The 25,444-nt window shown below is 43.3% G+C and overlaps 1 pseudogene; it reads right to left on the bottom strand.

Annotated features, from left to right (window-relative positions):
* The window catches only part of LOC133067918 (pregnancy-associated glycoprotein 1-like), a 56,780-nt pseudogene extending 34,438 nt beyond the window's left edge, over positions 1-22,342 (bottom strand).
* Between the last annotated feature and the right edge of the window lie 3,102 nt (positions 22,343-25,444).

The following is a 25,444-nucleotide window of genomic DNA, read 5'->3' as shown; positions in this document are numbered from 1 at the left end:
TACAAAATACTAAGGCAGGTAGCTTGGACTCCCTCACTAGGTGTAGAAGCCTTAAGGAAGAAAGTTGTCAGGCTATGACCCCCAAAGGAGAAGGAAGGGAAAGAGCGAGGGTGAGAAAGAGAGAATTGATGACTTCTGATTTCTTGGGTCCAGTCACAGATCTTTGTATTTACTCTGATTCCTGTGTCCTGGATTCCCAGAATCATTTCAATGAGTCTCCCTTTGTAGCCATTTGGAGTGGGCTCCTCTCAATTTTGATTCAGACTTGGTTCTAGATCCTTCACTCCCAGACACAAACAGAGGCACCCATTTGTTTCAGCACCATTATGAGTGAAACACTTCATTCTTTACTGAGAATAGTGTGTGCAGACCACCAAATGCAGTTCATCACCATCCTGGGCAGGAGTGCCCTAAGTGTGAGTGAGTGTGTGTTAGGAGTGGCCTTACTGATTCCTGAATCACTCTAAGCATTTACCCTGCCTGTGCCAGGCCAATCCTGTCATTTCCTTGATCAAAGACCGAGAAATACAGTCTCAGGAAGATGTCACCCAGGACCCAGGTCTCTGCAGATGCACTCGCTGTGTTCCCTTTAAAGGTGGTATAGCAGTCGCCGCTAGAATCCTGGGGGAGTCAGAGACACACATCAGTCAGCCTGAGTCCTTATCAGCGACTCCCCTCAATATCCAGACCGAGCAGCGTTCTTGCTTTTATTTTCCTATTTTGGTAAGTATCAAGTGGTTTTATGAGCTTCAGGGCATGTGAGAGTTCATCCGAAACCAAAAAGGGCCCATACATGTAGCTTCCATGAGGAAGGGTGTGGTGAGTGGACGACTGGGAGTTCAGGAAACAGTGGAATGATAAACAACAAAGTCCTACTGTAGAGAGTAAAGAACTATATTCAATATCCATTGATAAACCACATGAAAAAGAATAAGAGGAAAAATATATATTTTTTATGTGTATAACTGAGTCACATTGCTGTGCAGCAGAACTTAAGGCGACACTGAAGATCAGCCACACTTCAGTACAATTATTAGAAAAGAACAGGAATGTCCCCTAGTTCTCCTCACTCCCTGTTTCTTTCCTTCTGACTCCTGCTATTTTTTTTCTCTATAGAGACTGCAGGTCCTCCTCTGGCATCCCCACAATCCAACCTTTATTAAATAATTTTATTTTGTATTTGAGTATAGCTGATTAACAATATTCTGAGTTTCAGGTGGACAGTAAACGCACCCAATTGTATGTAGCTGTGTATCCTGGTCCCAAAGATACCCCTCCCTTCCTGGCTGTCATATAACTGAGCAGATTTCCCTGTGCTACACAGTAACTCACTGTTGGTTATCCACCTTAAATATAGCAGTGCCCAAAACACATTCTTGAAGACTTAACTCAGTAACTGTGGGAAGCCACCATTGGCCCACACTCACCCTCTTTGGCCACTCCAGGCTTGATTGGGTAACTTATTTTGGTTTCCCATTCCCACCGGTCAGTCAGTAGTCCTCATCACCCTTAGTAAGTCCCCAGTGCCCCAATACAGAGCACCTTCAGATGCCATTTGCATGGAATCCAGTGCAGTGTTGCCTAGAACCAAGCAACCCTCCATGTGGCTCCATGAGTTTGTGGTTTTAGAATTCCTGACATCCCTTCCGTTCCTCAAAGCCTTCTCTGAGCCCATCAGCCTACTATGAACTCCCACAGGGGGCTGACATGAAGCCTCCACCCTGTGCCGGGGCTGAGCAATCACTGTGCGCCCTTTATTTACCTTAGTATTCAACATCCCCAATCCGAGTAATGGTTGGGTACCCCAACTCACAAAGGGAGCATCTGGTAAGAGCAAGGGGAAGAAGCAGCTGAGATCTAGGCTGACCATGTAATTTATCATCCAAAGCAGGAAAACTTTGAGATGGGAAGGGAGACTGTTAATTTATGATGGGACATCACACTGGGATTGTCCCCAGCCATTCTCCTTGTAACATGGCCTATTTCAGGGACTGCTAGTGCTGACTTTCATGTTCATGCACCTAAGTGTTCAGATTGAACTGAAGCTCTCTGAGGACTGAGGGCCTCAGTGTTCCCCTCGCCTTGTGACTCCCACCACGCCAGCATGGTGTGGCGTCTCCACATTTATTTCAGGATGATCAGTGTCCCAGACGGCCCTTTACTCTCAAGTGATTGGTTCTGTGGAAGGCACTGGCCCAGCCACAAGGCTCAGAAGCATCTGCAATGGTGTGTCATGGCCTGCAGATGTCGCCCTCCTCCCAGCAGCAGCCCAAGGGTTCCTGTAAGCTCCAGTTTGAGAACCAACCCTCAGTACTGTCCCCTCACCTTAATGGTGTAGGCTTAAGCTGGCAGCGCGTAGTTGATGCCATTGATAGAAGATAATAGAGGACAGGTTATGGACCGCAAAACATGAAGCATAGTGCTGCTAGAGTGAGAGGGAGAGAGGCTGACCCTGGAGATCCTTGTGTGTGGAGACTGGGAGTGACGCTAGGGCATGACCTTTCACCTCAGAACCCCGTTGCGTAGGGTCGATGAGCCTCAGGATATTATTGACCAGTCTTCTTGGGCCAAGGATCAGTGATGTCCCAGTGTCCACAAGGGCCTCACAGCCTCCAGAACAAGCAATAACCTGACTTTTCATGGAGATGCTGAGAGACAGTGTAAGAAAATGGGCATCAAGGTCACTTTGAGTCTCCCCAAAGCTGCCCCCTTCCTGACTGTCTCCTAAACAGCCCTTTGTCTCTTGCCCTGACTCTTTTCATCTGCTCTCGACATGGCACCTCCTTTGACATCCTTGAATGCAGTACTTAATACACCAGGATCTTTGGTACCTTGACACAAGCTGGTCTTCCTTCTTCAAAGAGTTCTCTCCTCCTTCACTAGCAAATTTCTTCTCATCTTCCAGATTCCAGCTTAATTGTCTTGGATTCAGGGAAGTCTTTCCTGTGGTGTTTATCAGTTTCCTGTCTTGGCCACTCTCTGTAGACCCTTCCTCACATCTAGCATGTACCAAAGTCACAATTCACTAAGTGTGTGTGTCATTTCTGTGTATCTGCCTTCTTAAATGTGAGGGCAAGTTTTATTCTCATTGCCTCCCTAAAGTGCCGGCACACAGTGGATGCCCAATGTTTGCCTGTTGAATGAGTGAATGAAAACTGTGAAAATAATGAGATACATCCAGAGAGCTATATCTGGTGTGGAACAATAATGGGTCAAACAGAGTGAAGATGGGGATTCACAGGGGCAGCAGATTCTCATAGTGGAGGGAGAGAGGGGCTCCTCTGGGAGAGGGTGTCTCCCAGCATTGCTCCTACAACCAGCTCAGACCCTGAGACCCTGGCCAGGAAATATATGACTAGCCCACAGAAACTCCAAAGAACAGGTCAGCTTTTGTCTGAGGGTATCACACAGAATCCTATCCAAGAGAACAGAAACCTCTTGTCCTCAGGTCACTCCTGGATCCCACCTTTCTGATTTCCTGTTATAGCTCCTGACCCACTGTATGCCCAGGTACGTGGGGTTTCTTTCTTTTTTTTTTTTTCCTCTTCTTTTTTTTCCCCTTTATTTATTTATTTTTTCAGTAGGTTTTGTCATACATTGATATGAATCAGCCATAGATTTACACGTATTCCCCATCCCAATCCCCCCTCCCACCTCCCTCTCCTCCCAATTCCTCTGGGTCTTCCCAGTGCACCAGGCCTGAGCACTTGTCTCATGCATCCCACCTGGGCTGGTGATCTGTTTCACCATAGATAATATACACGCTGTTCTTTCGAAACATCCCACCCTCACCTTCTCCCACAGAGTTCAAAAGACTGTTCTGTACTTCTGTGTCTCTTTTTCTGTTTTGCATATAGGGTTGTCATTACCATCTTTCTAAATTCCACATATATGTGTTAGTATGCTGTAATGTTCTTTATCTTTCTGGATTACTTCACTCTGTATAATGGGCTCCAGTTTCATCCATCTCCTTAGAACTGATTCAAATGAATTCTTTTTAACAACTGAGTAATATTCCATGGTGTATATGTACCACAACTTGCTTATCCATTCATCTGCTGATGGGCATCTAGGTTGCTTCCATGTCCTGGCTATTATAAACAGTACTGCAATGAACATTGGGGTGCACGCGTCTCTTGCAGATCTGGTTTCCTCAGTGTGTATGCCCAGAAGTGGGATTGCTAGATCATATGGCAGTTCTATTTCCAGTTTTTTAAGAAATCTCCACACTGTTTTCCATAGCGGCTGTACTAGTTTGCATTCCCACCAACAGTGTAAGAGGGTTCCCTTTTCTCCACACCCTCTCCAGCATTTATTGCTTGTAGACTTTTGGATAGCAGCCATCCTCACTGGTGTGTAATGGTACCTTATTGTGGTTTTGATTTGCATTTCTCTGATAATGAGTGGTGTTGAGCATCTTTTCATGTGATTTGTTAGCCATCTGTATTTCTTCTTTGGAGAAATGTCTGTTTAGTTCTTTGGCCCATTTTTTGATTGGGTCATTTAGTTTTCTGGAATTGAGCTTCAAGAGTTGCTTGTATATTTTTGAGATTAATCCTTTTTCTGTTGCTTCATTTGCTATTATTTTCTCCCAATCTGAGGGCTGTCTTTTCCCCTTACTTAGAGTTTCCTTTGTAGTGCAAAAGCTTTTAAGTTTCATTAGGTCCCATTTGTTTAGTTTTGCTTTTATTTCCAATATTCTGGGAGGTGGGTCATAGAGGATCTTGCTGTGGTTTATGTCAGAGAGAGTTTTGCCTATGTTCTCCTCTAGGAGTTTTATAGTTTCTGGTCTTACATTTAGATCTTTAATCCATTTTGAGTTTATTTTTGTGTATGGTGTTAGAAAGTATTCTAGTTTCATTCTTTTACAAGTGGTTGACCAGCTTTCCCAGCACCACTTGTTAAAGAGGTTGTCTTTTTTCCATTGTATATCCTTGCCTCCTTTGTCGAAGGTAAGGTGTCCATAGGTTCGTGGATTTATCTCTGGGCTTCCTATTCTGTTCCATTGATCTGTATTTCTGTCTTTGAGCCAGTACCATACTGTCTTGATGACTGTGGCTTTGTAGTAGAGTCTGAAGTCAGGCAGGTTGATTCCTCCAGCTCCATTCTTCTTTCTCAAGATTACTTTGGCTGTTCGAGGTTTTTTGTATTTCCATACAAATTGTGAAATTATTTGTTCTAGTTCTGTGAAAAAAACCTTTGGTAGCTTGATAGGGATTGCATTGAATCTATAGATTGCTTTGGGTAGAATAGCCATTTTGAGAATATTGATTCTTCGAATCCATGAGCATGGTATGTTTCTCCATCTGTTTGTGTCCTCTTTGATTTCTTTCATCAGTGTTTTATAGGTTTCTATGTATAGGTCTTTTGTTTCTTTAGGTAGATATACTCCTAAGTATTTTATTCTTTTTGTTGCAATGGTGAATAGTGTTGTTTCCTTAATTTCTCTTTTTGTTTTTTCCTTGTTAGTATATAGGAATGCAAGGGATTTTTGCGTGTTAATTTTATATCCTGCAACTTTACTATATTCATGGATTAGCTCTAGTAATTTTCTGGAAGAGTCTTTAGTGTTTTCTATGTAGAGGATCATGTCATCTGCAAACAGCGAGAGTTTCACTTCTTCTTTTCCTATCTGGATTCCTTTTACTTCTTTTTCTGCTCTGATTGCTGTGGCCAAAACTTCCAACACTATGTTGAATAGTAGTGTTGAGAGTGGGCACCCTTGTCTTGTTCCTGATTTCAGGGGAAATGCTTTCATGTTTTCACCATTGAGGGTGATACTTGCTGTGGGTTTGTCATATATAGCTTTTATTATGTTGAGGTATGTTCCTTCTATTCCTGCTTTCTGGAGAGTTTTAATCATAAATGGATGTTGAATTTTGTCAAAGGCTTTCTCTGCATCTATTGGGATAATCATATGGTTTTTATCTTTCAATTTGTTAATGTGGTGTATTACATTGATTGATTTGTGGATATTAAAGAATCCTTGCATTCCTGGGATAAAGCCCACTTGGTCATGGTGTATGATTTTTCTAATATGTTGTTGGATTCTGTTTGCTAGAATTTTGTTAAGGATTTTTGCATCTATGTTCATAAGTGATATTGGCCTGTAGGTTTCTGTTTTTGTGGCATCTCTGTCTGGTTTTGGAATTAGGGTGATGGTGGCCTCATAGAATGAGTTTGGAAGTTTACCTTCCTCTGTAATTTTCTGGAAGAGTTTGAGTAAGATAGGTGTTAGCTCTTCTCTAAATTTTTGGTAAAATTCAGCTGTGAAGCCATCTGGTCCTGGGCTTTTGTTTGCTGGAAGATTTTTAATTACAGTTTCGATTTCCTTGCTTGTGATGGGTCTGTTAAGATCTTCTATTTCTTCCTGGCTCAGTTTTGGAAAGTTATACTTTTCAAAGAATTTGTCCATTTCATCCAAGTTGTCCATTTTATTGGCATAGAGCTGCTGGTAGTAGTCTCTTATGATCCTTTGTATTTCAGTGTTGTCTGTTGTGATCTCTCCATTTTCATTTCTAATTTTGTTAATTTCATTCTTCTCTCTTTGTTTCTTAATGAGTCTTGCTAATGGTTTGTCAATTTTGTTTATTTTTTCGAAAAACCAGCTTTTAGCATTGTTGACGTTTGCTATGGTCTCTTTAGTTTCTTTTGCATTTATTTCTGCCCTAATTTTTAAGATTTCTTTCCTTCTGCTAACTCTGGGGTTCTTCATTTCTTCCTTCTCTAGTTACTTTAGCTGTAGAGTTAGGTTATTTATTTGGCTTTTTTCTTGTTTCTTGATGTAAGCCTGTAATGCTATGAACCTTCCCCTTAGCACTGCTTTTGCAGTGTCCCATAGGTTTTGGGTTGTTGTTTTTTCACTTTCATTCATTTCTATACATATTTTGATTTCTTCTATGATTTGTTGGTTACTTAGAAGCATGTTATTTAGCCTCCATATGTTTGAATTTTTAACAATTTTTTTTTCCTGTATTTGATATCTAATCTTACTGCATTGTGGTCAGAAAAGATGACTGGAATGATTTCAATTTTTTTGAATTTTCCCAGACCAGATTTATGGCCCAGGATGTGATCTATTCTGGAGAATGTTCCGTGTGCACTTGAGAAAAAGGTGAAGTTGATTGTTTTGGGGTGAAATGTCCTATAGATATCAATTAGATCTAGCTGGTCCATTGTGTCATTTAAGGTTTGTGTTTCCTTGTTAATTTTCTGTTTAGTTGATCTATCCATAGTTGTGAGTGAGGTATTAAAGTCTCCCACTATTATTGTGTTACTATTAATTTCCTCTTTCATACTCGTTAGCGTTTGCCGTACATATTGCGGTGCTCCTATGTTGGGTGCATATATATTTATAATTGTTATATCTTCTTTTTTGATTAATCCTTTGATCATTATGTAGTGTCCTTCTTTGCCTCTTTTCACATCCTTTATTTGAAAGTCTATTTTACCTGATATGAATATTGTGACTCCTGCTTTCTTTTGGTCTCCTTTTGCATGAAATATTTTTTTCCAGCCCTTCACTTTTAGTCTGTATGTGTTTCTTGTTTTGAGGTGGGTCTCTTGTAGACAGCATATATAGGGGTCTTCTTTTTGTATCCATTCAGCCAATCTTTGTCTTTTCGTTGGGGCATTCAACCCATTTACATTCAAGGTAATTATTGATAGGTGTGGTCCCGTTGCCATTCACTTTGTTGTTTTGGGTTCAAGTTTATACAGCCTTCCTGTGTTTCCTGTCTAGAGAAGATCCTTTAGCATTTGTTGAAGAGCTGGTTTGGTGGTGCTGAATTCTCTCAGCTTTTGCTTATCTGTAAAGCTTTTGAATTCTCCTTCATATCTGAATGAGATCCTTGCTGGATACAGTAATCTAGGTTGTAGGTTATTCTCTTTCATTACTTTCAGTATGTCCTGCCATTCCCTTCTGGCCTGGAGGGTTTCTATTGATAGATCAGCTGTTATTCTTATGGGAATCCCTTTGTATGTTATTTGTTGTTTCTCCCTTGCTGCTTTTAATATTTGTTCTTTGTGTTTGATCTTTGTTAATTTGATTAATATGTGTCTTGGGGTGTTTCGCCTTGGGTTTATCCTGTTTGGGACTCTCTGGGTTTCTTGGACTTGGGTGGCTATTTCCTTCCCCATTTTAGGGAAGTTTTCAGCTATTATCTCCTTGAGTATTTTCTCATGGCCTTTCTTTTTGTCTTCTTCTTCTGGGACTCCTATGATTCGAATGTTGGGGCGTTTCACATTGTCCCAGAGGTCCCTGAGGTTGTCCTCATTTCTTTTGATCCTTTTTTCTTTTTTTCCTCTCTGCTTCATTTATTTCCACCATTTTATCTTCTACCTCACTTATCCTATCTTCTGTCTCTGTTATTCTACTCTTGGTTCCCTCCAGAGTGTTTTTGATCTCATTCATTGCATTATTCATTTTTAATTAACTGCTTTTTATTTCTTCTAGGTCTTTAATAAACATTTCTTGCATCTTTTCAATCTTTGTCTCCAGGCTATTTATCTGTAACTCCATTTAGTTTTCAAGATTTTGGATCATTTTTGTTATCATTATTCTAAATTCTTTTTCAGGTAGATTCCCTATCTCCTCCTCTTTTGTTTGACTTGGTGGGCATTTTTCATGTTCCTTTACCTGTTGGGTATTTCTTTGCCTTTTCATCTTGTTTATATTGCTGTATCTGGAGTGGGCTTTCTGTATTCTGGAGGTCTGTGGTTCCTTTTTATCGTGGAGGTTTTACCCAGTGGGTGGGGTTGTACAATTGGCTTTTCAAGGTTTCCTGGTTAGGGAAGTTTGCGTCAGTGTTCTGGTGCTTGGAACTTGATTTCTCTCTGAAGAGCAATGTAGTGCTCAGTAGTGAGTTTTGAGATGGGTCTATGTTAGGTGTGACCTTGGGCAGCCTGTATGTTGACTCTCAGGGCTATGTTCCTGCGTTGCTGGAGAATTTGTGTGGTATGTCTTGCTCTAAAAGTTATTGGCTCTTGGGTGGTGGTTGGTTTCAGTGTAGGTATGGAAGCTTTTGGACAGTCACTTATTACTAAAATTTCCATGTAGTCAGGAGTTTTCTGGTGTTCTCAGGTTTTGGGCTTAAGTCTCCTGCCTCTGGATTTTAGTTTTATTCTTCCTGTATTCTCAGGACTTCTCCAAGTATACAGCACTCCTTTCGAAGACAATGGGCTGCTTTTCTGGGCGCCTGATGACCTCAGTTAGCGATCAGAAGTTGTTTTGTGACGTTTGCTCTGTGTTCAGATATTCTTTTGATGAATTTTTAGGAGAGAAATTGGTCTCCCCGTCCTACTCCTCCACCATCTTGGCTCCTCCTTGGGGTGTCTTTTTTATTAGTTGCTTTCACATCTTAAGACTGCAACCAACCTCTTTCCACTGCTGGGTAGCTTCTCCATAAGGATACTAGTTTTCCCCATTTGCTGAGGACTTTCCCTGTTTGTAAACTGATACTTATCTGTACTGAGAACTTCCTTGATTCCAAGTGGTCCTGCACAGTTGGTCATCTTATAATGCTGTCCAGGCTGGTAAAATTCTCCCTGATCCTGTTCACCACACTGCAGAGTCCTCTGACCGTGCTCCCCGCCAAACAGGGCAGCAGGTGCAGCACTCTCCCAGCTACACAGACCTCTCTGGACCCTGTGAGGACACTGGTCAGAGCCCTGGTCAGGAGGCCTGGGGATTATGAATCCATGGGCTGTTTGCATATCTATGTGCTTGTGTGTTTGTGTATATGTGTGTTTGTATGTGTGTCTGTTTGTGCTTCTGTGTCTCTGACTAGCTATGCATGTTTATATGTGTCTCTGTTTATGTGTATATGTGTCTGCTTGTGTGTTTCCATATGTCTGTGTGTCTGTCTGTGTCATTGATGATGGTGTATATATTTGTTTGACTGTATGTTTGAGAATCCATTTGTGAGTATCTGCCTGTGTCCATGTACAGATGTTGAGCATCCCTTGGACTGACCCTCAGAGAGAGAGGCTTACTGGTCCATGTGGACATGCCAGTAGTCCACTTGGGTCAATGGTATCCAGTTGAGTGCTCCCTGGTAGTAGTGGTGGTCCAACCCACCAAGAATCACCACACTGCCCTCCAGCTTGCTCCTGTAGAGGGAAGACAGCGGGTGGATCCTTGGAGAATGGTAACAACAGCACTGTCTGAGAGCTTTGCTTCTCCACCCATCAAGGCCCTATTAATATCCTCATCGACAGATGCAGAAATCGAGACTAGGCACGACTGGGAACCAGGCTGAGGTCGGTTACTGGCTAATGAGTGGCACAGAGGAGGTTAGAAGCTGAGTCACCTGGCTGGGCTCTACCCCCTATATATTCTGAAGATGCCCTGGACCTCCTGTGACATGAGTGCTCAGACACCCTCAGAGGACAGGGTGCTGAAGCATTTTGTATTTCCCCTTGTCCCCTTTGTCATTTTTCCAGAAAATCAAGGCCTGGGAGTGCTAAGGGTGTGGGATCAGGTCACCCAGAGTTGGCTCCACTAGCCTGTGACCTCTACTGTCCAAAGGGCCCCACACTCAGAAGTGACCCCACCTCTGCTCTCATGTCTTGAAATACCTAATATTTCATGAACAAGGGGTCCCACAATTTTATTTTTCACTGGCTCTTGCAAATTGGGTAACTGGTCCTTCATTACCAGTAAAATGCTAATGAGAAAGGAAAGCTATACACCATCCTTCTCCTTCCTTATCAAATTCACAAGCAAATCCTAATGACTTTTCCTTCAACTAGTTTGCTGTTGCCTCTCTTTAGTCTTCCTCCTCACTCATCCCCCTAGACCAAGTTACTGATCTTGAGCCCAGGAGCAGGGTTAAGTTCCAATAAAATGTTATTTATAAATGCCAGTGGTGAAGCCAGGTAGGGCCCTGAGGCCATAGTTATCTTGGATTAGATTATCTCTCAGCACACTTCTTTCTCAAGTGTTCTATAAATTTCGTGCAACTGAAAGCAAATTACAGGTAATTTGGAGAAATGGATTGTCCATCTCAGACTTACTTGCTCAGGTAGAAGGTAAAAACAGGCTCTGAAACGGCACCTTGATTCTTCAGGTTGTCAAAGATGGGGATGCCTCCAGTGAAAGATAAGTTGGGGTAGTTCAAGCCCTAGACGCCAACAAAAGGTATTCCCTCAAACCCATATTCCGCCACTCTTAGACTGAATCGCTGGTCAGTACTTACAAGGTCCACAATCTGTGTGAGAGAAGAGTGATCCCACTTACAGATACATGAAGTAGGGCTTGGACTGGGATGGGATGCATTGCCATTAGATCCTCAGAGAAGAACTGAGGCTGGGCTGTGTCTTCGGTGGATCTCAGACAGTTAGACTAAGCTGGGAGGGGAATTCGGGTTCCATTTGTGAGAGGCTGTGAATTTTAAAACATCTGCCCCTCTGAAAAACACCACTTGCATGAGTCAAATTGGCCTCGTGGCTTCTCTGGTGGTGGGGCAACCAAGAGTCAGGCCAGGACCCATCAGTGCCCCCTTTTGGATAAAATGAGCCTAGAGTAAGGTAGCCTTCTCTTTGGCATCACTGTGACCTAATGACAGGAATGGACTGCCTTCTCTGTATTGTGTTGTGGATTCTGCATCTGTCCAGGAAGACAAAAGCCAAAAACACAGCCTTGCATGCAGGGATCTATAAAATTACTGCCTCGGGAATTCACTTTTCAGGATATGTGGGTCTTTGAGTGAATGTATATGAGAGAAAAAGAGAGAGGGGGGAAGTACTCAAACACTTTGGGGGAGGCAGGCCATAGGTTTTATTAGACTCTCAAAGGCCCCTTAGAGTGAGAACTCATTTATGAGGCCCCCTAACTTCTCAGGCCTCCAGTTTCCCAGTCTGGATACCTGAAGCCCTTGACTGCCCCGAGGGTCCCCAGATCAGTTTTATCCTTTCCCCAAACACCGCACAGCATCTTCAGTCCTGAAAAGCCAGCCGAGCTCCACTGTTTACCACATGTTTTTCCTCAGCAAGGCCCTTGATGTCTGTACTTCTGTTTCCTAATATGTCACATGAGCTAATCAGAGTAACTGTTGTGTGGGGTTGTTGCAGAACTAAACCAGTTACCACCTGAAAGTGCCTGGAACAGTCTGTGAATATAAAAGTGGGTGCTATTGTCCCCTCTTCTAGCTCCAAGCAAAATGAACCTTGAAGTGCTCATGGGCAGAGAAGCTGCAAGTCCCCATCTCAAGCCACTCTCTGGGTTAGCTAAAATATGTGCTTGTGTGTCCCCATGGGCTCTGCCTCCCCAGGGACAGGATCCTGTGGGTAAGATGGCCAATCTACGGATTGAGGCTAGGAAAGTCCTGCCAGATGGTCCTGTATTAGTTTTGCAAGCAGTGGTCACCCCACAGCCAGTCCTGACTCAGCATTTGTTACACTGTTACCCGAATGTTGTCCTGAACCCCAACCCCACATCCCACCTGGCTCCTCCAGATGAACCCCGGTGCTAGGCTAGAGCACCAGGGGGCGCTGTGGAGCACCATCCTCCCAAAATACTCACATCCTCGATGTTTCTCAGGGGATGTGTAGCTGTATTTGAGCCAGGAGAAGAAGTCTGTTACAGTCTGTAAGCATGTTCCTTCAGGAAATGGTTCAGCATGTTTTTTTCACTGTGGGTTTTTCTCATGATCTTCACTCTGGTTAGAGGTATACTTTACCTAGCATTTGACAAGGAAAACAAAGAAGAAGCTACAATTAGCTGTCAGTGTTCAGGTATAACTGTCGTTGTAATGGCCCTGTGTATTTCCTAATCATTTTTATGAGGCACATTATTATCAGAATTTCTTGCATATACCATGGCAAAGACATAGGTTTGGTTACAGGTTCTGTTCTGCAATCTGGGGTAAGACATATGATCATGTGGTGTCTCAATCTCCCCCTCGGTAAAATGGTGAAATGTAACAATACAAACCCTCTGAATAAAATTTCTTGGGGATAAATGAAATGATGGATATAAGGTACCTGATAAATAGGAAGTCTCAACAATGACAGGCATTAGCATTGCTGTTGCCATCCCACTGTATCCTTCTCATAGAACCTCAAGGAAGAGGTAGAAGGGGGACTCTTATGCTCTTTTACAAGGGAGCAATTTGAAATGCAAGAGGTTACTGAGTTTGCTGTGGTCACACTGCTTATCAGATATAAAACTGTATGTAAAAGAGTGTATCTTTCTCCAAGTTGAAGGAGAAGAGGGAGTTGAAAGAAGAATCCAGGAGAGAGGGAACAAGTAAGGGAAACTCAGAGGCTCAAGAAGGAAGAATGAGTCAAGTGAAAAATTAAAAGAAAACAACACAGAGAGAAACACACTCACAGAGACTTCCAAAGAGAAGGAGAGGTAAGTGATAGTGATACAGAGATGCAGACATAGACATATACACACTGAAGTAGACAGGGAACAAAGAGGACATGTTGAATAAAATGTAGAAAAGTACTATTCCACAGGACCACACCTACATCTGCATAGGCTGTGCACTGAACAGTTGTAAGGAGTTACATTTTCAGTAGGTCATGACTGGACCCCAAGAGATGTGCAACCATGCAAATCTACACCAAGACCCTTGGGATCCACAGTTCCTAAAGCAAGGCACTTATCAATAAGTAAGGGTTGAACTTTAAGACTGTCAGGGAAATATTCCATTCCCATCTAAACCTGATGGCTGGAAGAATAATCAGATGAAAAGAAAAATCCGAGAAAGGAAGATGATGCAGCTTACAGTCCCCATACTTACTTGACTATGCACTCTGAGAAGGCCACCAGCCCGAGGAGCACAAGCCACTTCATGCTCTTTCCTGGCTCCAAGTACTCAGAGAGGTTCGGGTTCTTAGCATGTAGTGGTGACCGGGAGCCCCAAGTTATATATGCTCTGACCTACCCTAGTTTTCCCCTTTATGCCACTAATAGATCTGATAAAAATACAAAGCTTTTGCTAAATCTGTACCTTCATCAGTGCCCTTGGCGAGTGGTCTTTGAAGCTTCTCAGAATACAGACAATTGAACTGTAATCTCTTCCTTAAATCTTGGCTGGAAAATCAAACTGATCTGCATGGACTTCTAAGAAGATGGAGAACCTTGCCTACTTGGAGAAAAATCTGCTAAGAACATCATGAAAATGGTAACTAGGGGCCATACTTGACATTCATGGTTTCATGTCATCTTCCTATCCACTTCATGAGATATGCACTGATGTCTTCATTGGAGACGAGATTGCTGGGGGAATAAGTTGTCAAATGGCAAAGTGAAGACTTCAGGGACAGCCCAGGGCCATACAACTGGCCTTAGGTAATGGGTCTAATGGCAGAGATCAGGGACACCTATGATGCCAGTCTGCATCAAAGATTTATGGCAGAGTTGTTTACAATCTATAGATTTTATGTTAGCAACTTATTTTCTTTTCCCTAAAAAACAGTGGTAACGCAATCTCCAGAAAGATGTGCTGGAATCAGCCTTCAGTCTCTGCAGGATATTATATCTGGCCTAGACTTGGGAGTGCAGTGGGGACAGAGAGGAATTTAAGTTGGTTGATTTAAAAAGAGCATGTTAAGATCTTCTATTTCTTTCTGGTTCACTTTTGGGAAGTTATACTCTTCTAAGAATTTGTCCATTTCTTCCAAGTTGTCCATTTAATTGGCGTAGAGCTGCTGGTAATAGTCCCTTATGATCCTTTGTATTTCAGTGTTGTCTGTTGTGATCTCTCCATTTTCATTTCTAATTTTGTTAATTTGGTTCTTCTCCCTTTGTTTCTTAATGATTCTTGCTAACGGTTTGTCAGTTTTGTTTATTTTTCAAAAAACCAGCTTTTAGCTTTGTTGATGTTTACTATGGTCTCTATCGTTTCTTTTGCATTTATTTCTGCCCTAATTTTTAAGATTTCTTTCCTTCTATGAACCCTGGGGTTCTTCATTTCTTCCTTCTCTAGTTGTTTTAGGTGTAGAATTAGGTGATTTATTTGAGTTTTTTCTTATTTATTGAGGTAAGCCTGTAATGCTATGAACCTTCCGCTTAGCACTGCTTTTACAGTGTCCCATAGGTTTTGGGCTGTTGTGTTTTCATTTTCATTCTTTTCTATGTATATTTTGATTTCTTTTTTTATTTCTTCTATGATTTGTTAGTTACTTAGAAGCATGTTATTTAGCCTCCATATATTTGAATTTTTACTATTTTTTTTTCCTGTAATTGAGATCTAATCTTACTGCACTGTGGTCAGAAAAGATGACTGGAATGATTTCAATTGCTTTGAATTTCCCAAGGCGAGATTTATGGCCCAGGATGTGACCTATTCTGGAGAAGGTTCCATGTGCCCTTGAGAAATAGAAGATCTAAACAGACCCATGACAAGCAAGGAAATCAAAACTGTAATCAGAAATCTTCCAGCAAACAAAAGCCCATGACCAGATGGCTTCACAGCTGAATTCTACCAAAAATTTAGGGACAAACTAAAACCTGTCTTACTTAAACTCTTCCAGAAAATTGCAGAAGAAAGTAAATTTCAAAACTCTTTCTATGAGGCCAACTTCACCCTAATTACAAAACCAGACAAAGATGCCACAAAAAAAGGAAACAATGCACCAATAACACTGATGAACATAGATGCATAAATCCTTAACAGAATTGTAGCAAGCAATATCCAACATCATATTAAAAAAATCATAATCATGACCAAGTGGGCTTTAACCCAGGAATGCAAGGATTCTTTAATATCCACAAATCAGTCAATGTAGTACACCTCATTAACAAATTGAAAGATAAAAACCATATGATTATCTCAATAGATGCAGAAAAATCCTTTGACAAAATTCACCATCCATTTATGATTAAAACTCTCCAGAAAGCAGGAATAGAAGGAACATACCTCAACATATTTAAAGCTATATATGGCAAACCCACAGCAAGCATTACCCTCAATGGTGAAAAATCGAAAGCATTTCCCCTGAAATCAGGAACAAGGCAAGGGTGCCCACTCTCAACACTACTATTCAACATAGTGTTGGAAGTGTTGGCCCCAACAATCAGAGAAGAAAAAGAGTAAAACGAATCCAGATAGGAAATAAGTGAAACTCTCACTGTTTGCAGATGACATGATCTTCTACATAGAAAACCCTAAAGACTCTACCAGAAAATTAATAGAGCTGTTCAACGAATATAGTAAATTTGCAGGATATAAAATTAATACACAAAAGTCCCTTGCATTCCTATACACTAACAAGGAGAAAACAGAAAGAAATTTAAGTAAACAATACCATTCACCATTGCAACAAAAAGAATAAAATACTTATGAGTATATCTACCTAAAGAAACAAAACACCTATACATAGAAAACTATAGAATACTGATGAAAGAAATCGAAGAGGACACAAATAGATGGAGAAATATACTGTGTTCATGGATTGGAAGAATCAATATTGTCAAAAAGATTATACTACCCAAAGCAATCTATAGATTCAATGCAATCCCTATTAAGCTACCAATGGTATTTTTCTCAGAACTAGAGCAAATAATTTCACAATTTGTATGGAAATACAAATTTTGGCTCAAAGAGCCAAAGTCATTTTGAGAAAGAAGAATGGAACTGGAGGAATCCACCTGCCTGACTTCAGACTATACTACAAAGCCACAGTCATCAAGACAGTATGGTACTGGCACAAAGACAGAAATATAGATCAATGGAACAGAATAGAAAGCCCAGAGATAAATCCATGCACCTATGGACACCTTATCTTTGACAAGGAGGCAAGAATATACAATGAAGAAAAGACAACTTCTTTAATAAGTGGTACTGGGTAAACTGGTCAACCACTTTTAAAAGAGTGAAACTAGAACACTTTCTAACACCATACACAAAAATAAACTCAAAATGGATTAAAGATCTAAATGTAAGACCAGAAACTATAAAACTCCTAGAGGAGAAGATAGGCAAAACACACTCTGTCATAAATCACAGCAGGATCCTCTATGATCCTCCTCCCAGAATATTGGAAATAAAAGCAAAAATAAACAAATGGGACCTAGTGAAACTTAAAAGCTTTTGCTCAACAAAGAAAACTATAAGCAAGATGAAAGGACAGACCTGATTGGGAGAAAATAATATCAAACGAAGCAACAGACAAAGGATTAATCTCAAAAATATACAAGCAACTCCTGAAGCTCAATTCCAGAAAACTAAATGACCCAATCAAAAAATGGGCCAAAGAACTAAACAAACACTTCTCCAAGGTAGGCATACAGATGGCTAACAAACACATGTAAAGATGTTCAACATCACTCATTATCAGAGAAATGCAAATCAAAACCAAATGAGGTACCATTACATGCCAGTCAGGATGGCTACTATCCAAAAGTCTACAAGCAATAAATGCTGGAGAGGGTGTGGAGAAAACGGAACCCTCTTACACTGTTGGTGGGAATGCAAACTAGTACAGCCGCTATGGAAAACAGTGTGGAGATTTCTTAAAAAACTGGAAATAGAACTGCCATATGACCCAGCAATCCCACTTCTGGGCATACACACTGAGGAAACCAGATCTGAAAGAGACACGTGCACCCCAAAGTTCATCGCAGCACTGTTTATAATGACCAGGATATGGAAGCAACCTAGATGTCATCAGCAGACAAATGGATAAGGAAGCTATGGTACATATACACCATGGAATATTACTCAGCCAATAAGAAGAATTCATTTGAATCCGTTCTAATGAGATGGATGAAGCTGGGGCCCATTATACAGAGTGAAGTAAGTCAGCAAGATAAAGACCAATACAGTATACTAACACATATATGTGGAATTTAGAAAGATGGTAACAATAACCTATATGCAAAACAGAAAAAGAGACACACATGAACTGAACAGATTTTGGACTCTGGGAGAAGGCAGAAGGTGGGATGTTTAGAGAGAACAGTATCGAAACATGTATATCATCAAGGGTGAAACAGATCACCAGCCCAGGTTGAATGCTTGAGACAAGTGCTCGGGGCTGGCACACTGAGAAGACTCAGAGGGATCGGGTGGAAAGGGAGGTGGGAGGGGGGTTCGGGATGGGGAATACATGTAAATCCATGGCTGGTTCATGTCAATGTATGGCAAAAAACCCTACAGTACTCTAAAGTAATAAGGTTCCAACTAATAAAAATAAATGGAAAAAAAAAAAAGGAAAAAACAGAGAGAATGAATGCATACTGAACATGTTTGTTTCTTTTCTATTTATAGAGAAAGACTAGCGGGGACATACAAACCAACAAATTTAACTGCTCAAGATACATGGATATATTTCTGATATAATATCCCCATAGTCTATGCCATAAAAATATTGTCTCTGAAAGCAAACATACAAAAAAATAATTTTGAAACGTCTTCCCAATCAAAGAAGACAAAACAGCTGTGGCAGCCACAGTAAAGACAATGGTGTTTAATGGCTCATCTTGGGCTCCCAGAGCCTATTTTTGCATGAGATCTATCCATCGAATACAAGAGGAGCCTCTCCTGTTTGCAACGTGTGCATAGATGAGGCACTGTGACTTAATCCTCATGTTTGCATATTGTTTAAATTCAGTTTTGGTGGTTAAATCCCAACAGGGGGAATATGATATCACTAACAAATGACACACATATATTCCCTTTGAACTATGGTGTTGGAGAAGACTTTTGAGAGTCCCTTGGGCTGCAAGGAGAGCAAACCAGTCCATCCTAAAGGAAATCAGTCCAGAACATTCACTGGAAGGACTGATGCTGAAGTTGAAGCTCCAGTAATTTGCCCACCTGTTGGGAAGAGCTGACTCACTGGAAAAGACCCTGATGTAAGGAAAGACTGAAGGCAGGAGGAGAAGGGGAAAACAGAGGATGAGATGGTTGGATGGCATCACCAACTCGATGGACATGAGCTTGAGCAAGCTCCGGGTTTTGGTGATGCATAGGGAAACCTGGCATGCTGCAGTCCATGACATTGCAAACAGACGGACATGACTGAAGGACTGAACTGAACTGAACAAATTGAGAACAAAGACTAATAAATCTAATGGCATCAAGTTTGTGACGAGTTGCCTATAACAACACGTTACTTAAGTGGCTTTAAAATTCAGGTTTATGACTACATTCAGAATGGAATATCTTCTAAGGAAAAACAAAAATATTGCCCATCAAAAACAAAACCAAAGAAAACCAAAAGAAAAAAAGGAAAGAAATCTGAAACTATATTCAACAACTTCAGTTCATTTCAGTCACTCAGTCGTGTCCAACTCTTTGTGAGCCCATGAACCACAGCTTGCAAGGACTCCCTGTCCATCACCAACTAGTGGAGTCCACACAAACTCATGTCCATTGAGTCAGTGATGCCATCCAACCATCTCATCCTCTGTCATCCACTTCTCCTGCCCTCAACTTTTCCCAGCATCAAGGTCTTTTCAAATGAGTCAGCTCTTTGCATGAGGTGGCCAAAGTATTGGAACTTCAGCCTCAGCACCAGTCCTTCCAGTGAACATTCAGGACTGATTTCCTTTAGGATGGACTGGTTGGATCTCCTTGCAGTCCAAGGGACGCTCAAGAGTCTTCTCGAACACCACGGTTCAAAAGCATCAATTCTTTGGATCTCAGCTTTCTTTATAGTCCAACTCTCACATCCATACATGACCACTGGAAAAACCATAGCCTTGACTAGATGGACCTTTGGTGACATAGTAATTTCTCTGCTTTTCAATATGCTGTCTATGTTGGTCACAACTTTCCTTCCAACATGTAAGCGTCTTTTAATTTCATGGCTACAATCACCATCTGCAGTCATATTGGAGCCCATAAAAATAGTGACAACCACTCTCTCCACTGTTTCCTCATCTATTTGCCATGAAGTGATGGAACCAAATGCCATGATGTTAGTTTTCTAAATGTTGAGATTTAAGCCAACATTTTCACTCTCCTCTTTCACCTTCATCAAGAGCTTTTTTAGTTCTTCCTCATTTTCTGCCATAAGGGTTGTGTCATCTGCACATCTGAGGTTATTGATATTTCTCTTGGCAATCTTGAATCCAGCCTGTGCTTCTTCCAGCCCAGCATTTTCATGATGTACTCTGCATATGAGTTAAATAAGCAGGGTGACAATATACAGCCTTCATGTTGTGAGGCGAGCAGAAGTAATGCCATGGCAGGCAGCTTAAATTAGGAGTAGGCCTTCCTACTTCTGGGTGGTAAGATTATCAGGCCACCTGGATCAGCTTTCGCTTAACACTGACCGCTGTTTGCCAATTAGGAACGGGGCAGAAACCCTGGGAAAGTCCTGCACGTGTGAAAGTTTTGACCAATGAAATTGCTTTGCAATCCGCTTAAACCAACTACCAATGGCGTGTGCTCACCCTATAAATTTGTGTAACAGCTTGGGCTCGGGGCTCTCTGACCCTGCACCACTGCATTGGATGCGGCAGGAGCCCTGACTCGAGTGAGCAATAAACTTCCCTTTTTGCGAGTTGCATTGTCTTGGAGGCCTTCTTTCTTCCTGCTCAGGGATTCGGACATCAGGCATAATATTTGGGGGCTCGTCTGGGATCCCTTGACCGGGGGAAGAGAACACTTCCAGGACAGAGGGGAAGGATAGATAATAGCAGCGGTGCTCAGGCAGGTCAGGAAAATTCAGCATAAATCCGAGGCCCTGCTGTGAAGCAGGAAGATATCTGGCACAGGAGAAAGCTTTCTATAGAGGGTTGGAAACGGACTGGACATTCCAGCCGGCGCAAGACAGAGGCCAGCGAGCACGCTGGAAGGCAGCTGGCTCTGCAGGAAGGAGAGTTCCTCTCCTGATCCCAAGTCTGGTGAGCAGTGGACGCCATTCGGTAAGGTGAACCTAGTACTGGGATGCAAGAAAACTCAGGGGGCCCGAAAACCCAGTGCTGTGTTGTTGGCTGACATTTGTCTGTCCATGTGTTTGTCTTCGGCTCTCCGTGTTTGTGTGTGTGCTGGCATTGTCTCTGGTCTTGTTCTCTTCTGGTGCATCGTTCTCTTCTCTCTCTTCTGACTTATTCTCCTTCTCCCCTTCTTCTCTGATCTGCCCTCAACTCCTACTCTTTTCAGGAGTTTCAGTGAACAGGCCAATGGTTGTGGGGGCAATTGATGAGTCCCAGCCAGGGCTACACTCTGGCGGACTCTGAAGGCCCTACAATAAGTGAGCCTCAGTAACTAGAGCCCGACTGGGTGAAACTGTCCTTTAACATCCTTAACTGAGGACGTGGCCTAAAATTCTTTGTGTGGGCACGGGTCAGGCACTTAAAGGCCATTAGGGTGCCTGCCACTTGAAGACTCCCGTGAGAGGATAAGGGGGTCACGGAACGGGCTAGAAACCCCTAGGGTGCCCGCCCCCAGCAAGAAAACTTCCGTGCAATTACGCAGGCATATAAACAGCTCCAAAAGCATACCATAAGCCCAACCTCTTGGCCGCCACCACTCTCAGTAGGATTTTTGGTGGTCGTTCCCAGTGACTTCCTCTCTCCCTCTCTCTTCCCCACCATTTATTCTTTGACCATGGGTCAGGGGGAATCTACCCCACTTTCCCTCATGACTGACCATTTTTCGATGTCAGGATCAGGGCCCATAACTTGTCTTTGCTAGTCAAGAAAAGTAAATTAATAACCTTTTGCTCTGCAGAGTGGCCCGCCTTCCAGGTTGGATGGCCTCTGGAAGGCACCTTTCAACCGTCCATCATACAGGCTGTGAAGGAGTGTTCACAAACCTCGTAGCTCTTCTAATTCACAGGTCCTGGTGATGAAGACCCCCTGGAGAAAACCAAAAAGAAAGAGGACCCAAAACTAGTCTTTCAGGAATCATCTTATCCAAACCTGATAGATCTAGAAACGGAGATGAGGCCTCTGCCATATGTGCCCCCCTTGCAATTCCCTCCAAGGAGAGAAGCTCCCACAGGTGAACTGAGAGGACTAGGAGGGCCAATGGGAACCGACCATGAGCAGGGGCCAGCATTGGGGACCCGGGGGAGAACTAGGGGAGATAGGGGTGGGCAAGACCCTGGGGACCCAGAGTTACCTTCATCCACTATTCAGGCACTCCCCATCTGAGTGGGACCAGCTAACCCAGATGGAGAGCGAACCTATCAGTACTGGCCCTTTTCCACTAGTGACCTGTACAATTGCAAGACCCAAAACCCTCCTTTCTCAGAGAAACCCCAAGGCCTCATTGACCTCTTGGATTCCATTTTGTTCACTCACAACCCCACCTGGGACGATTGTCAGCAGCTGTTGCAGGTGCTCTTCACCACAGAAGAATGGGAGCAAATTCTGGCAGAGGCTCAGAAACAGGTCCTGGGGGCCAACGGGAGTACAACCACCCAGCCTCATCTCGTGGACGAAGGGTTTCCTCTGTTGTGGCCTAACTGGGATTTTGAGCGAGCGGAAGGTAGGGATGGTCTTCGAGTGTACCGCCAGACTCTGATGGCAGGCCTGTGGGCCACAGCAAGAAAGCCGACAAATTTGGCAAAGGTAAATTTAGTAAGGCAAGAGCCCACTGAGAGCCCTGCAGCCTTCCTAGAGAGGCTGATGGAAGCTTTCAGGCAGTATACACCTATGGGCCCCCAGGCTGAGGAGTCACGTGCTGCAGTCCTGTTAACATTTGTAAATCAGACAGCCCCAGATATTAGGAAGAAATTACAAAAGATAGAGGGATTGGGAGAACAGATGACACAGGATTTACTGAAAGCAGCTGAAAAGGTATTTAATAATAGGGAGACCCCAGAAGAAAGGGAAAAACGAATTTGATGGGAGGAAAGGGAATTAGATGAGAAGATCAGGAAGGAAGATAGAGAACATAGAGCGAGGGAAAACCAGAAGAACCAGAGGGAGCTAGCCCAGATTCTTTTTGCAGGGATAAAGGCCGGAACAGAATTGAGGGAATCTCGAGACCCCCGGACAAGAGAAAAAGAGAAACCAAAAAGGCAGGCTGTAAAGAAAGATCAGTGTGCCTACTGCAAAGAACAGGGGCACTGGAAAAACGAGTGGCTTAAGAGGGACCCTAGGAGAGGAATGAGCCAGAGAGAGAGAATCTCCCCCAGAACTCGAGTTCTATATGTGGGGGAAGACAGTGACTAGGGGAGTCAAGACTCGGCTCCCCTCCCCGAGTCCTGGGTAACCATACATGTGGAGGGGAAACCCGTTGGCTTCATGGTAGATACTAGTGCCCAACACTCAAAAACTGGGACCAATGTCTAGGAAAACCAACTTGGTGCAAGGAGCCATGAGGACAAAAAGATACTGTTGGACCACAGAATGAAAAGTAGATCTGGGGACCCACCAGGTGTCCCATTCATTTTTGGTGATACCAGAATGCCCAGCCCCTCTACTTGGAAGAGGCTTGTTGACTAAAGTTAATGCTCAGATTCATTTTGACCCTGGGAGAATGACAGTCACGGATGGACTTGGACAGCCGATACATGTCTTATCCATAGCCTTAAGAGATGAATACAGACTTTTGTGCCTAAGCCCTCAGAGACCATAGCACCAGATGTACAACCATGGGTCCATAAATACCCGTTGGCCTGGGCTGAAATGGCAGGGATGGGACTGGCCAAACAGAGACATCCGGTCGTCATCGAGCTAAAGGCTGGGGCAACTCCTGTGAGGGTGAGACAGTCCCCCATGAGACAGGAAGCTCGGTGGGGGATCACTCCCCACATTTGACGTCTCATGGATGCCGGAATTCTCAAGTGGTGCCAATCCCCTTGGAACACCCCCTTACTGCCGGTGAAGAAGCCGGGGGGACAGATTACAGACCTGTTCAAGACCTGCGAGAAGTCAACAAGCCAGTGAGTGACATACACCCTACTGTCCCTAACACGTATACCCTCCTGAGCAGTTTGCTGCCTGAGTACACTTGGTACACTGTGTTGGACTTGAAAGATGCCTTTTTCAGCCTACCCCTGGCGGCCCAGAGCCAGGAGATATTTGCCTTTGAGTGAACTGAGGGGGAAGGCCAACCGGTAGTACAATTAACTTGGACCCGCCTCCCACAGGGGTTCAAGAACTCCCCTACCTTGTTTAATGAGGCTCTGAGTGAGAACCTCTATGAATATCAGTGAGATACTGGCTGAGGCCCTGGTGGCATGGAAAGACTTAACTGATGTACCCCTAAACAATAGTGAGCTAGTATGGTTCACCGATGGGAGTAGCTATGTAAAAGATGGGCAAAAGAAGGTGGGAGCCACCATAGTTGATGATTCAGGACAGATGATATGGGCTGAGACACTTCCCCAAAACACTTCTGCACAAAAAGCAGAATTGATTGCCCTAATACAGGCTCTGGAGTGAGCCAAAGGGAAGAGAGTCACCATTTTTACTGACAGTCGATATGCTTTCAGCACTGCCCATATTCAAGGTCCAATATACCAAGAAAGGGGATTTCAGACAACTGAGGGAAAAGAGGTCAAAAATTGGCCCGAGATCCGCAGGCTCCTGGAAGCTGTCCAACTGCCCCAGGCAGTAGCTATAGTACATGCTCCTGGTCACCAGAAAGGAGAAGACCCTAAGCACAGGACAGTTGTGCCGCTGATGCGGCTGCTCGAGAAGTGGCTAGCCGGGACTATGCCACCCCCATATTAGCCGTGGGGCTTCCACCTCCTGGTATGGGGACCTTGCCACCAGTTCCCGAATATTCCCTCTCTGATCTCGCCTGAATCAACAAGGATACCACCCTCCAGAAGGATGACAAAGATGGATGGTACCGAGATCAAAACACAACCTGATATTGCCTGCCACCCTGGGTCGTCACCTGTGTGAACACCTGCACACAACTACACACTTGGGAGAAAGAAAGACCCTAAACGGCCTGCCTGAGGTTCCCTTGACAAAATGCACTGTACGAGACATAATTCAGGCTTGCAAAGCATGCCAGCTAATGAGGGCAGAGAAGAAGCAGTACACGGGAACAAGGTACTGAGGGGAAAAGCCAAGGCAACACTGGGAGATAGATTTCACTGAGGTAAGGCCAAGCAAGTACGGGTATCGCTATCTGTTGGTTCTGGTAGATACCTTCTTGGGGTGAGTGGAGGCCTTCCCCACTAAGGGAGAGACAGCAATAGTAGTTGCTAAAAAGATCTTAGAGGAGATAGTGCCTAGGTACAGGCTGCCAGTGACTATGGGCTCTGATAACGGACCTGACTTTGTGAGCCAGATTGTACAAGGGCTGGCCCAAGCTCTGGGGACGAAATGGAAGTTACATTGTGAATATAATCCCCAGAGCTCAGGACAGGTTGAGAGAATGAATCAGACCCTAAAAGAAACTTTGACAAAGTTGGCAATAGAGACTGGAGGGGACTGGGTGACCCTCCTTCCCTTCACACTCTTTCAGGCACACAACACCCCTTATAAGCTGAATCTTACCCGTTTTGAGATTCTGTATGGAAGACCCCCTCCTGTGTGTCCTATTTTTGAAGGAAAATGCCTGCCACC

The sequence above is a fragment of the Dama dama genome, chromosome 2 (assembly GCF_033118175.1).
Source record: "Dama dama isolate Ldn47 chromosome 2, ASM3311817v1, whole genome shotgun sequence".
In the NCBI taxonomy this organism is placed as follows: Eukaryota; Metazoa; Chordata; class Mammalia; order Artiodactyla; family Cervidae; genus Dama; species Dama dama.
Note: the sequence above shows the minus strand (reverse complement) of the source record. Positions and strands in the feature narration are given on the sequence as shown.